At 39.5% G+C, this 13,935-nt stretch overlaps 1 protein-coding gene across 5 annotated transcripts in view; it reads right to left on the reverse strand.

Moving 5' to 3' along the window:
- The window catches only part of skor2 (SKI family transcriptional corepressor 2), a 121,800-nt gene extending 113,185 nt beyond the window's left edge, over positions 1-8,615 (reverse strand). For all 5 annotated transcript variants that reach the window (XM_074616843.1, XM_074616842.1, XM_074616841.1 and 2 more), the window contains exon 1: positions 8,517-8,615. The gene's annotated coding sequence lies outside the window, so the exon portion shown is untranslated. The remainder of the gene's footprint in view (positions 1-8,516) is intronic.
- Positions 8,616-13,935: the final 5,320 nt, after the last annotated feature.

A 13,935-nucleotide genomic window follows, 5' to 3' on the forward strand; every position in this document is an offset into this window, starting at 1 on the left:
CTTCTTCCCTTCCCTTTGTCCATTTGTCCAGATTTTCTCCGTCTAGCCCTTCCATCCCGTCTTTCCCTTCATCCTCTGTCCTGGTTCTCTCTTTTCTCACTTCTTACACTTATCTCCCTTACCTTCCCTTTCCTCTCCATCTCTCTTTTCCTATATTCTATTTGTGCTTTTTCCCTCTAAATCACCCTTTTCTCAAATTTTCTCTCACTACCATCTTTTCAGTGTTCTCTCTTGTTTAAAGTCGTTTTGACCCTTTTTCTCTTTTCTGACTTGCTCGATTCTTCCCCTCTCCATCATTCCTCTCCTCATCCCCCTTTCACGCTTCCCCTATTCCCCCTTTTCTCCCTGATCCTTCATGTCCTCCTCCCTACTTCTTCTCATCTAACTTTCTTCTCTCCTCATCTCTCTCTTCTACCCATCTCTCTCCTCCTTACTTCCTCTCCTGCTTTTTTAATCTCCTCTTTCTGTTATCTATCTATCTATCCCTCTCCTCGCTTGTCGCATCCTTACAACTCCCATCTTCTGTTTCTTTTTTTTCCCCCACCCTCTTTCCTCTGTCTCCTCACCTTCTTTCCTTCCTCCAATCATTTCCCTCCTCCTCCTCTTCCCCTCCTCGGTATCGACAGACGAGGCATGCATTTTGCTAAAACATTGGCTGATGAATCATTGATGTTGCTGTTGAGGTTTCAGTGGCGCGGGGGCAGCCGGATGTAAATAAGTGAGGACTAGGTATGGGGTATAGCTAGCTGATATTCAGCCCTCCCTCTGAAACATTGATGAGATATGCTTGTGTGCGTGTGTGTGTGTGTGTGTGTGTGTGTGTGCTCGCTGGCGCAACTGTGAAGGCTATTTAAGAAGGCCAGATATGACAGTTGTTTACAACTCGGGCCAGACACCGAAGAACTAAGGGAGGAAGGGAGGGCTCAAGAGAGAAGGGGATGAAGGATGGATGAATGTTAGAAAATTGGGGATGGGGAAAGGGAGGAAGGGAGGGAGGGAGGGAGGGAGGGAAAGGAAGCAAGGAAGGAAGAAAGGAAGGAAGGGAGGGAAAAGGGGGTAGAGTTGTAGATAATGTTACTCGTCTAGGGGACAAATACAATGACATTAAGCAGACAGACATGTCAGGATAACAGACACAGACACACACACACACACACCCATATGCAAGCACACACACAATACACATGCCCGTACATTCTCCAACCTGCTCCCTATGCAACATGCACCTAAAATAAGATTAATGCAACAAACATAACCATGCAGCATGGAAGAGTTTTGTAAGTTGTACAAGAGTTTTTTGAGTAACTAGTATAATAACATAAACAGGTATAAAATAGGGCTGTATGATATTGGGAAAAAAAACCTGACAAGACATTTTTTTCTTTCTGCGATATATGTATATTGCAATATAAAAAAAAATACAGGGATGTTCACCAGATGACAACAAGGTACCCGTTTTTGGTCATGAAAATGTTGTACATTTTCAAAGTTAAATGCATCAATCTGGTTTCACTTTGACAGCAAAATTAAGAGGCTAGATCTATGAAGAAGTTTGTGCTCTTGTAGACAATGTTGGGCTCTATTAAACAATTTAAATCATAAACACATTGGTTGTATAGATGTGAATAGTGATGACAAGGCAAAAAAAAGTCACCGCCACGAAGCGTGTTATAGCCTAAACAAGACAGGGTCCATGTTTCAAGACGTTTTGGGTGAGTTTGCCGACATCGTACAGGGCCCCAGAAAGCAGTGAGGTACGGGGAGATGGGTGCTGTAAAGCTCACGGCCGGAGCTGCAAGCCACCTTCCCCGCGGTGTAAAAATATTTTTACAAGAGCATCATTATCACTTAGAAAATCAAACCCGCTCGGCTGTAGCTTTTACTTGAACTTTACTTGAACTACTTTCGCCACTCCATCAGTGTTATACCATTCACTTTTCTCTCTGTTATGCGACTCCGACACCATGCTAAGTAATGGATGATGCTTTTAAAAAAATGTCAAACGGCATGCACGCAACCACAACCGTATCATATTAACCAATATGATACAATAATTAGTGATGTCAAATCAGGCATTTTGCCTCTGGCAGATGCAGAATACTGCAATTTGATATGACGTTTCTATACTTTACTTAAACGAGGACTTGGAAATCATTGAAGTGTCCTCACTTGTGATGGATGCCTGATCTTTCTAGTCGTCTGGTCCTTACAAGTACAGACATTCAAATACTCTCTCAGACATACACACACACTCGCTCCATCGTAGCCAATCACTGCTCCACACCTCCATTTAAAGCACTTTTCAGGCCTCTTAGTGCCTCCCTTCCTCCCTGCATTGAGCACCATTAATACAGTCATTTAGTCCACTAATACATCAGTGCGGTCATTGCTGTTACATTATGTATCAGCTGGGGTCAGTGCACAATGAACTGTACTGGTCTCGACTCTAACCACACATTGTAAAGACATTATCTGTTTCCCACAGAAAACAACACCCGACGCAATGGTGAGTGATTTAAGAAGACATACGCATAGATGTGCCAGCATATATACTCTGTGTACACACACACAGTAATGTAAAGTGTAAATATGCAGAATTGAGCATTCACATTGATAGATAACAGCATGTATCTACAGTATATCCATACATTCAATATACTGTATACCAACACAGTTACACAAGCACAATAATACTTACAGAATATCAGAATTCTATTTTTTTATTTAAAGGAAATATTAAAACTGAATGCAATGCATTAAAATTTAACAATATTAGTCTTTTAACTGTAATTGTATTGAGTTGTATCACTTGAGATTGAGCTCTCCGAGGCACAAATTCAATTTGGAAAAGCAAATGGGTGCAGATTCAATCCAAAGCGCTGACAGTATCAATATAGAGGAGACATATAGAGGAGACAAGACACTTTAAAACACACTGTACTTTTTTTTTTTTCATGGCTCATACAAGTGGGGGCACCCTGGAAGAGCCAAAGCACCAAACTATGCTTATAGATAATACTATGGCGACAAGTGAGAAGGACTGCACAAACCAGACTCGCAATGAACTTTGTCAACATTTTGTGAGTTGGTAATGCAAACCTTTTTTGTGACGGCTAGTGTGCTTTGGAAAAAAATTTAACATTCCATCTTGTATAAAAGACTTAAAAAAAGACTTTGAAATCAATTTTTTAATGCCAGAATCAATATATTTGCTTAATTTGTGTCTATACGGAGGTAGAAGGAAGAAAACAAGAAAGTAGAAAAACGGCGGAGTGTCCCCTTGGATACGACCTGCACCCTCACATATTAAAAGTGGTAAACACTACACATACAGTAAAGTATGGAAACACTTTGTGGTTCACACATTGCCAGGAAAAGCTGCTTGCTAACTCTGTCATAGACAGGAAACGTTATCATATTGCAGAAACATGCGGTCCAGCCAGCTGTCACTCGCATCTCTGTGGTCAAATCAGCCGACGCTACAACTGTAGAGCACCCATATACTGACATTTATGTTAAATGCATTCAAACAGCCCCGATGGAGCTGACCATGGATGCATAAAGAGAACGGCGTTGACGGGAGAGCTAGCGACGGACTTGACAAAGTTAGCGCAAGTATACAAGTGTGACTACGTCCGGTTTTCAAAAAGGTGTTAACAAAGGGAACTGTATATACAAAATACATATATGGAAATAATATTGAATGGATTATATTCAGCAGAAGTATAAAGCATGACATGTCCCTTATAAATTAAATAGAAAATACCACTAATTTCTGAGGGAAATGTCTTTATTCTTTGATTTTTGGTTGCTGGAAATGTTTTTATAAATAATGCCTGACAATGACTACATGCATGCTGAAAGTCAATTTAGATATTTTCCAAAGTAACATTCCCTACAAGTGCATGATTCAATTTTTTTGCATGGTCTAGTGTTAAAAAAGTTAACAAAATGACAATAAATTGTTATATTGAATCGCAATACTTCAAAATGACAACACATCGAATCGGCACCCAAGCATCGTGATAGTATCGAATCGGGAGATAGGTGTATCACCCCAGCCCGACTGCTTAACTTAAATTCTTTGAAACTGCAAAACACCAGAAAGAGACTCAAGTGATTTTGCATCTGTCCTTATTTGTTAAATCTGAATTTTAGTGAAAAGCTCAATTCCATAACAATGAACCCACAGTATTAAATTTCACATAATATCTTACAAATTTACTTATTTACTTACAAATTTAATTTACATAACTTATTTTTTTTTATTTACAACTTGTATGTACAACAGCATGTACATTTTTAATTTCTGGATTTCAATTGAAATTACTGCTGGCACTATATCTTTGCAAGTGACAAACACATGCACACACACACAGCTCTTAACCACACAGTGAAACCCCTTATCTTTTAACCACAGAAAACAACAGCGCCTTAAGGTTAAAAAAACAAACTCTCTGCAGCCCATTAGCTATTCACCGCAGAGCAGAGCACTTTAGACTGGTGTTTTACAGTTAACCACTGTTTCTAAAGCACATTACCTACTTACCGCAGTGTGTGTGTGTGTGTGTGTGTGTGTGTGTGTGTGTGTGTGTGTCTTGTACAGTATGTGTCTGTGACTCAATGTTTGGCGATGTGTATGTGCATTTGAACATCTGCGTATGTAAGTGTGATTGTTACCGTTTCCTGTCTGTGTGTGTGTGTGTGTGTGTGTGTGCATGTAATATGACACTTTAATGAAAGGAAGAGAAAGACTGGGGTGAAAGAGACAGAGGCAAGAGAGGAGAGAGACGACAGAGGAGAACAATATTGAGCGACGTAAGAGGGGAAAAAAATTCAGAGTATAAAGACACACAACACACGTGGACATCAATACTGTCAAACCACAAAGTCACGTCAGACACACGAGAGAGACAATACCCCGACTGTGTTACAGAGAGTGACAGAGGGATGAAAAAAAAACAGGGAAATGCAGTGAGAGTGAGATGGAGAGAAAGCAATATGCATAGAAGAAATACTGAGCTGTTGAGATATTAGAAAGAAAGGATATAAAGAAGGTAAACCTAAGAGAAAAAGAATAGATATAAGAAAAGGAGAAACTCCATGAAAGACAAACAGCAGAGGTGTGGAGAGAGAGCGTGAGAGAGAGAAAAAAAGACAAAAACAATGTTAGATTTATATTTTTCTTTTCGTATTTTTCACTGTATTTTTCTCCCTCTTTTTCTCATACTATTATTAGGAGTATCTTCCATTTTTGTATAGTGTTTCATAATTATTATTCATTATTTCCTTATTTAAACATTATTTCTTACTTTATTACAGCTTTGAAAATTTTTTCGAATGTACTCAGCAAGGTCCATTGAATATTAAAAGATGGAGAGAAAAAAGAAAGCAAGAGTGAAATTCAAAGAACAATAAAAAGAGACACGGGGAGGGAGACAAAGACAGAAAGAGACAGAGTGAGAAAGAGAGAAAAAGAGAGAGAGAAGTGAAAGAGAACGAGTTAACAGTGAATTTCAAAGAGAGAAACTGCGACGAGGCGGCAGCAGTACATCTTGATCAACAGATGACTGATCATATCAGCGCTGGCCATCTTTCACCAGCCGCCGTTTGACGACACAACGTGACCCCCTGTACACACACACAAACATACACGAGCGCACTCCCACACACACGCACACATCCATTTCCCCCGACATACCCCGAGGCGGGAGCATCAATAACGTATGGCCTGGCCAGGGGCCTCCATTCACACACACACACAATACAACACACAGCCACACACTTTCATTCATTCACACAAATACGCACAAACATGTGCACAAATACACCCCCATATGCGACTCTCTTTCACATATTCATGCATTCAGTTGAACACACATGCACATCCACAAAAGGTGGTCAGGCTAGAGGAGAATAGAGGAACAAGATGGACACACACACACATACATAGAACATAACCCCACAATATGGCTCTGTGCCCTCAGGCCTGAGGTCTTACCCCTCACACACCTCCCCACCCCCAGACCTTGTGTCTTCCTGCTGCCCTGCCGCAGCGCCTCTGTGTTTAGTGACAGCCAAAATGAGGAAATAAGAGGTGAATTAATAGGAAATATAGTTGTTTCCATAAAGGGCAAGGTGAAATGGAGAGGGAATGAGAGGGGAATGGTAAAAATTGATGGAGGGAGAAACAAGAAATAGAAATAGAAAGAGTACAAGGAAGACAGAATGTTGCTTTGTATGCTCATGCAAATTGTGATCAAATTTTGAATGTTAGAAAAAATGTAAATCAGGTGCTGGAAAATACATTTCCTGATGTAAAAAAAAACAATATAGACAAAACAAAGTCTATAAAAACTTAAGGCTGTCAAAGTTAACACGATAAATATGCGTTAATGCAGATTTGTTTTAACACCTCTAATTTCTTTAACGCATCAATGCAACTTGCGGTTTTTAGATTGCAGCAAATTTAAAGCTAGAGTGAAGATACTGGTTTCATATGAAACTAAAACCTAAGGAATCCAATGGTACCAACCATCCTAGCTTGTTGCAAAGGAGGCTAAATAACTCTCCAAACGTAAGCTATATTTTGGCGAGGAAAAACTGGTATGACTATTTTGGGAAAATATGTGAATGGAAATGGGTTCTATGGGTACATACGAGGTCAAGGTCAAGGACAACTTTATTATCCCCTATAGGGCAATTTGTTGTACGGTCAACAGTACCACACAGTCATCAAACAAAAAACAATAAACTCAATAAATAGCCTATTAAAGGCAATAAATACAAAAGGCTTACGACATACAACTTTACAGGGCGTTGTTAAGGAAACCAATAGCAGTCGGAACAAAAGAATTTCTGAGCCTATTGGTCCTACATTTAGGCAAACTGTATCTGCGGCCTGACGGGAGCAACCTGAACTCAATGGACAGGGGATGGCTAATCAGCTAGGACTGACTGAGCGTTCTTCAAGGTCCTGCTTTCGAACAAAGGAGTCAAGTCATTCAGGGTGGTGCCTGCAATTTTGCTGCACACGAGTCTCCCCTTTACGGACATGCCCACTTTATGATAATCACATGCAGTTTTGGGCAAGTCATAGTCAAGTCAGCACACTGACAGCTGTTGTTGCCTGTTGGGCTGCAGTTTGCCATGTTATGATTTGAGCATATTTTGTATGCTAAATGCAGTACCTGTGAGGGTTTCTGGACAATATTTGTCATTGTTTTGTGTTGTTGATTGATTTTCAGTCATAAATATACACATATGTTTGCATAAAGCAAGTATATTTGCCCACTCCCATATTGATAAGAGTATTAAATACTTGAAAACTCTCCCTTTAAGGTATACATTCTGAACAGCGATTATTCCCGATTAAATATTTGAATCGATTGACAGCCCTATTAAAAATATGTATGAATGTCTGTAAGTGATTACTGTTAGTTTTAACTTTACCATATGTCATTTGTTCATCAGTGGGCTGGGTACAATCTAACATTTTGTAGGTACATTTTGAACATTCGACAGTAATGTCACCCATCACCTTCCATGGCTTGTTTTATCTTAAGGACGGTGATATGTCTGTGACTTCAGCAGCAACGTCTGAAGTGTATTTTTTTTATTTTTACACCACTGAACTGATAGAGCTACATTTGTCAGAGCTGTAGTGTTGCCTGTCTTCATTTATTTACTTGAATAAGATTGATTAACAACAGCAGAATTAAGGCCGTGGAAAGAGAAACATGAACAGACTGGTATAGTGTTTAGTGATTTCCTACATTTCCCAGAATGCCCCTCAGTCCCCAGAGAAGAACTGTGAACTTGTGACATTCAGGTGTGAGTCACACTAGGTGTTGACATTTTTTTTCTGCCGCCAAACTCCTTTGCTACAGTGGACATGATGTCATCTATAAGAATAAGAAAAAACGTGTCAATAGAATGGGTTTTTGTCCCATAAATTCCATGTCATAGCGATTAAAAAGGACCAAACTTGTGTGTAAATTTAGCTAAACTACTGAATTACTGCAGAATTAATCTTATCTACTTTGTGAATATATAGAATAGAAGAGGTGGACTGCAAAAAGGAAACATGGGGAGGTAAGAGCTGAAAGGGGATTAAAAAAAAAAGACAAGAGGAGTTAACGGAGGAGCATGAAATGAGATGGGCATAAGAGGGGAGGTCAGGAGGTGGGAGGACGGTGGCTCTGTTTCTCTCTGAGTGGAATGGGAGTGTACTTTAACACCTGAGTCCACCACATGCAAGCACACACATGTTCATATGAGGTCTTTCACTGTTCATTCGCTCTCTTTCATCTTTTAGTTATATTATAGTCTTTCTGTCTCTTTTGTTTGGTTCTCCTTTTTTTTTTCTTTTCCTTTGACATTATTAAACAAACACACCTGGTGTCTGGTTACTTGAGGCCACACATGGATTACGTGCACTCTTCAAAGACAAGAACAAGCACTAGATCAATTCTTCACGGCACACATCCAATCATCGGTCATCTCTGTCTTCTTACCTCTGTGTAGGTCTCTTTGTTCAGTGTTTCTCCAGGTCTACTTCACTTGCATTGTAGTAAGTAACACTGTTGTCCAGAATGGTGTTCAACCAAACGGGGTCTGGGAAAAGGAAGAGAATCAAAAAGGAAGTCTTACTTTGGAAGCAGACGGTGTCATAGGCACAGTACGTAAATTAATAACAGTCAATGGGAAATTAAGCTGATACAAAATGATTTGGTGGGGGAATGTTGTCTTCTATTTAAAGTGCACATATAGTGAACAATAATTTATAGTTTATATAGTTAGCACATGCTAAAACAACAAAGTATGTGTACTTATCCTTTTTGAGAATCATTACAATGTTAGTGTTGTGAAAAAGTTGCATGAAAAGTGTTCTCAAATGCAATAATATCAGCCTTGAACACTTAATGGAGATAGATAAACTTATCATCAAAGCATTCCCAAGCTTTTTATTTGCAGAATAGAGTTAACCCAAATAGCTTAATACAAATCAAACTTGTTGCCTGACCTTACATTTTAGGCCCCTAAAATGACACTACAGTTGACTTGGTTGCCAAACCTAAATCAACACCTTGAGGGCATTATGGGCTCCAACATTATAACCCTCCAACTTCCAGTGGTTAAGATCTGCGTATTTTACTGAAAGCTCCCAATAAATATAATGTTGTGACATTTTATACATTACTCACATAATATCAGGCATTGTAAACACCACAGGGCAGAATAAGCAACATATACAGTATACACAAATTCACTTATCACACAGGTGGTTATGATATTAAGTAGGTTTTTCATATGTTATTCAATCACTAAATTTACCTCTGAGAATTGTTGAGGTGAGAAATCAAATGTGTAGATTTTGAATATTGGCAGTTTTACGAAAAGTGATGGCAAATCGAAAGGGTGGGAGAGCTAAACCATCATGAAGTATCTTAAAAAGTAAACAAATATTGGTCATAAACAAAAAAAATTCAAAGCTCAATAAGTTGTATTTTTCAATAATATTGCAATAGTGCTTTAAAAGGTCGTTTAAAAGGCTAAGCATGGCCTACCATACGGTAAAATAAATAAATCAATTTAACAGTTTCATACTGCCTGCTACTGACGAACGCAGTATACTAGTAGTAGTATGTACTAGGCAGTTTTGAATACAGCCCAGGACCCTTGAACTAGCTCACCTAAATCGAATGCAGTTGTTTTGAATGTTACCAATAACACCTGTGCTTTTCCTGCTACAGCCTCGCAGCACATATTTCGACTTGTCATAGCAGAGGTGTTACTAATAACATTAACCATGACCGCTTTCTATTCACGTGCCCCAGTACGCCACGACTGTGTGACAGTGAACCAGCATGCACGGTATCAGGATCCTGAAACTGAAGCAGCTAAATGTCATTGAGCCATCATCTATTTTATTATTTACACCTGTTCTTTTCCATGTGATTTGTGTGTCATAATATCTGTAAAAAAAAAAAAAAAAAAGAAAGGCCTATCAGAGCAGTGCTGAACAACATTATCTGATACTCGTCTAGAAGACAAAGTGTGGCTCTATCAAAAGGTGTAAAATAGAAAGATGGAAATAACAGAAAAATAGAATATGAAAATGTGATTGTACTAAATATATACTGAATCAACAAAACTGAAATAATCAATAAAACATAGGCTCATGAATTATCTAAAAGGAAAGCAATTATCAGACTGTACAACATAAGAGTTGACATCTGTCACTCAAGACTCAACATTTGAAAACCGTGATGAATATAACGTAAAGCAGCCCAAGTGTAGAAGCGGTCTGTATTAGTGGAGGTTGACCCAGCACTAGTAAACACAAAGTGCATGCAACTATTTGTACTTGGTATTTACCAGATTTATCACAGATACAGAAACAAATTAAACTGATCTACGGTCGGAGAGGTCCAGCCTCCTCTGGTAAGCATGGCCCACCCGTGAATATTTAATCATAGAAACAAATTTGCTGCACATAAAGCAGTCCCTGCTTCTTAATTGGACTCTTTAGTTATTCCTGTTAATGTTAAATACTGGCAGAGAGGGTTTAAAGACTCATTAACACACACAGACTCACACCTTAAGGTTGTATGGCTGGGCAAACTATGCACACAGACACACACACACACACAAAAAACGATGTTGTAGGTGAGCTCACACACACACACACACACACACACACACACACACACACACACACACACACAGAGGATAATTATTACCTTCATATGCAAACGCCTGCAGTGCCCGCCTGGCAGCCTGACGTTTTTTAAAGTGTGTACTTTTCTTATTTAATTAATTAAAACAATCGTCAATGAACTTTAAATTAGTCCAGCATAAAATAATCATTTCCGTTCTGTGTGTGTGTGTGTGTGTGTGTGTGTGTGTACTGTATGTGTGTGTGTGTGGTGGGTGTGTGCATGTGAGTGTGTGTTAATAATTAGCAGGCAGTAAAGCGGCTGTGTTAATTGCATTTAGGATCCTGCCTGGGGAGAGAGGGAGGGGAGGAACAGAGAGAGAGAGAGAGAGAGAGAGAGAGAAAGAGGGAGAATGGGAGAGAAAGAGACACACACACACAATCTTTCATCTCTTGTTCCTGAAATAGAGAATTCCCATGTATTCTCAGATATAAAATGGAGCGTGGAGCCCCCAGGAACAGGAAAACACACACCTACCCTCTCTCTCTGTCTCTCATACACTCTTTCTTTCACACACACACACACACACACACACACCCGAACGAACAGCCCCTGGGAGGATGGAGCTAACCTTAATTAGCCTAACACTGTGGTAAAATTGATTGAAATGCAGAACATCAATTATTAAGCCTAACTGTTTTCATAACCCCACACACACCCCGCCATGTAGCACATGTAGGGGGGGGAGGAGGAGGGGAGGGATAATAGGGGGGGTGGAGGTGTGTGTGATGATAAGAAAGGAAAGGTGTGAATATATACATGTGTCCGTGCACGCGCTAACTGTATCTCATCGCTAAGGAGAGAAACAAGATAAGACGGGAAAACATACTATAGATTTTACACAATGAAAGAAGCACAATGCCCATATGGACGAGAACAGGCAAGCGCACTTATGAGTGAATCGCTTTGCAATAAATCACAAACAAAATGTTAGAAGTTCACATTGTCACCTAGACTGTTGTCACTCAGGGAGAGGGCTGTGAGTCAAAGGTTGAAATGGAAACTACTTTACCTTAAAGAGTGTGGTGACTTCTTTAGATGCAGTCAAAACACTTTGACAAGGATCGTGACAAAAGTCTAGGAAACAAGTGTGGATGATTCTGCGTTGGCTGAAATGCAGCTGCAGTTTCATTGACTTCCACAATCTTGACTTATGATTACATTTACCATGAATGTACTCAACTTATATCTAATGCAGACACCTGGACCTTTTCAACAGCAGCATTTTTAATAAACCCTAAAGGAAGAATGTGTAATAACTGATAATGTAATCAGTCATATTTTTTAACAGTTTGTCAAAATGTAATGATAATATTTCTCTAAATTGATCGGGAAAGTTTAACTGTTAAAAGAGTCCCAGAAATTTGGTATATACACATGAATTTGCAAGACAGAACAACATTGCCATCCCTAGAGCCACACCATTAGCATGGCTAAAACAATAACGCATTCATAATCTATGTATCATTAAGCAATAATAAAGGAGGGGGTACTACTATGCCGCTTCGCTGATCTATGGCTTTTGGCCTTGAGAAAATTACTGCAACCCGCAGTAATGCATAGCATGACCATTAAGTGTATTACTACACTTAATTAGTTTAGGTGCTGTAAACCTTTTTCACAATGACATGTGATGATGCAGGAAAAGCACAGGTGTAATTAATACCATTAAAGCAGCATTGGGTAGAATTGGAGGAAATATGATTTAAAAAAGTTATTTTTATAAAACGGTCACTATATCCTGACAGTAATGCATGAGACAGGTGATCTGAAAAAAATAAATAATGTGCCTCTATGTCCTCCAGTGCTCCTAATGGCATCTGCAAGATGTCTCAGACCGGAGGAAAACAACCAATCAGAGCTGATCTCAAGTCTGCCGTCCAGCTGCCGAGCCGGCTGTCGATAACTCGCGAACTCCGATCAAAAGGTCAGACTACGCAGCGCTGATCAAATATGAATTAATATTCTGTTACTGCCATGTTGAGATCTGCTGAGGAAATACCAAGCATCGAAGAAGAGCCATCATTTCTGTTATTAGCTCCACCTGGGCTTTTCCAGTTACCTCAGACAAGTTGACATGTGATTAGAGTGGAAGAACAACTATGACAAAAATAGTGTAGTAAGATTTTGCAAAGAAAAGTATTTCTATATTTCCAGTTAAGTCTGAAATGTCCTATCTACATAGTGAGCTGACATAAAGTACAAACTTACTACTGTACGACATCCATTATGGCCCATCAACGTCCTCTGTGGCCCCATCTCCCTAACAACCCCCTGCTGTTATCCAGTGACCTTTTGAACCCAACCTGAGTGCAGGTCACGAGTGGGTCGTGGTGATGTAATTTCAACCACATACACACTTCCTGCTTGTTGATGATAATGGTCTGTGGTTTGTTGATAATGTAGAACTCACAGGTGACCAATAAGAATACAAAATGTGTTTGAACCCCACTTCCCGGATTGATTTGTGGCAAATTGATTGAGTTTTTTTTTTTTTTTTTTAAAAGACCAACAATGCCAGAACAATCTGGCCATTAGCATCACAGGTTTTAGGATAGTTGGCTCGTCAGGAGCTTGACTGGTTTTGATTCATCCATTTGGGACTGTACACCAGCTGAATGGTACTGAAGTGGACTAGTTGTGGTTTACTTAATGGCTTTAACAGTGACACCTCCAGGCCTAAGCCATTGAGAATGGTCCTTTAACATTTTACGATGAGTCTCAGGAGCATGATGTGCAAGTAGGTACAAACAGGCTTATTTTTAGTGTGACAGATGTGCATTGTTCAGGTTGTCCACTGCATTTTGAACCCAATGGTCAATAATCTTTCCCAATCCAAAGAGCAGCGAGCAATAAGCACTGTACATGGTACTAAGGTGTTTTCATCCACCTAGCACAATATTCTCTCTATCAAATGTGCTTTTAATTAGAGAAAGAGAAACTACAGAAGTTAAGGAGGCAGGTTTTCCCTTTTTTTGCCTATCTAAAAATACATTTGGCTAGAGCTGACTTGTGTCACACAATGAAATGACACCACACGTAACGCTGACAGATGTAACCCAATAGCATTGATGTCAACACTCTTTGCTATCGTGAAACAAACTTCATTAGCAACACAGCACTAATCTGCTTTATAGGTACAATTACCACAGCACAGCTGGAACACATGCACACACAGATAAACAACTGGCCTTACAACAGCTGAGGCTTCAGC

Source organism: Sebastes fasciatus, chromosome 19 (assembly GCF_043250625.1).
Source record: "Sebastes fasciatus isolate fSebFas1 chromosome 19, fSebFas1.pri, whole genome shotgun sequence".
NCBI classification, from domain to species: Eukaryota; Metazoa; Chordata; class Actinopteri; order Perciformes; family Sebastidae; genus Sebastes; species Sebastes fasciatus.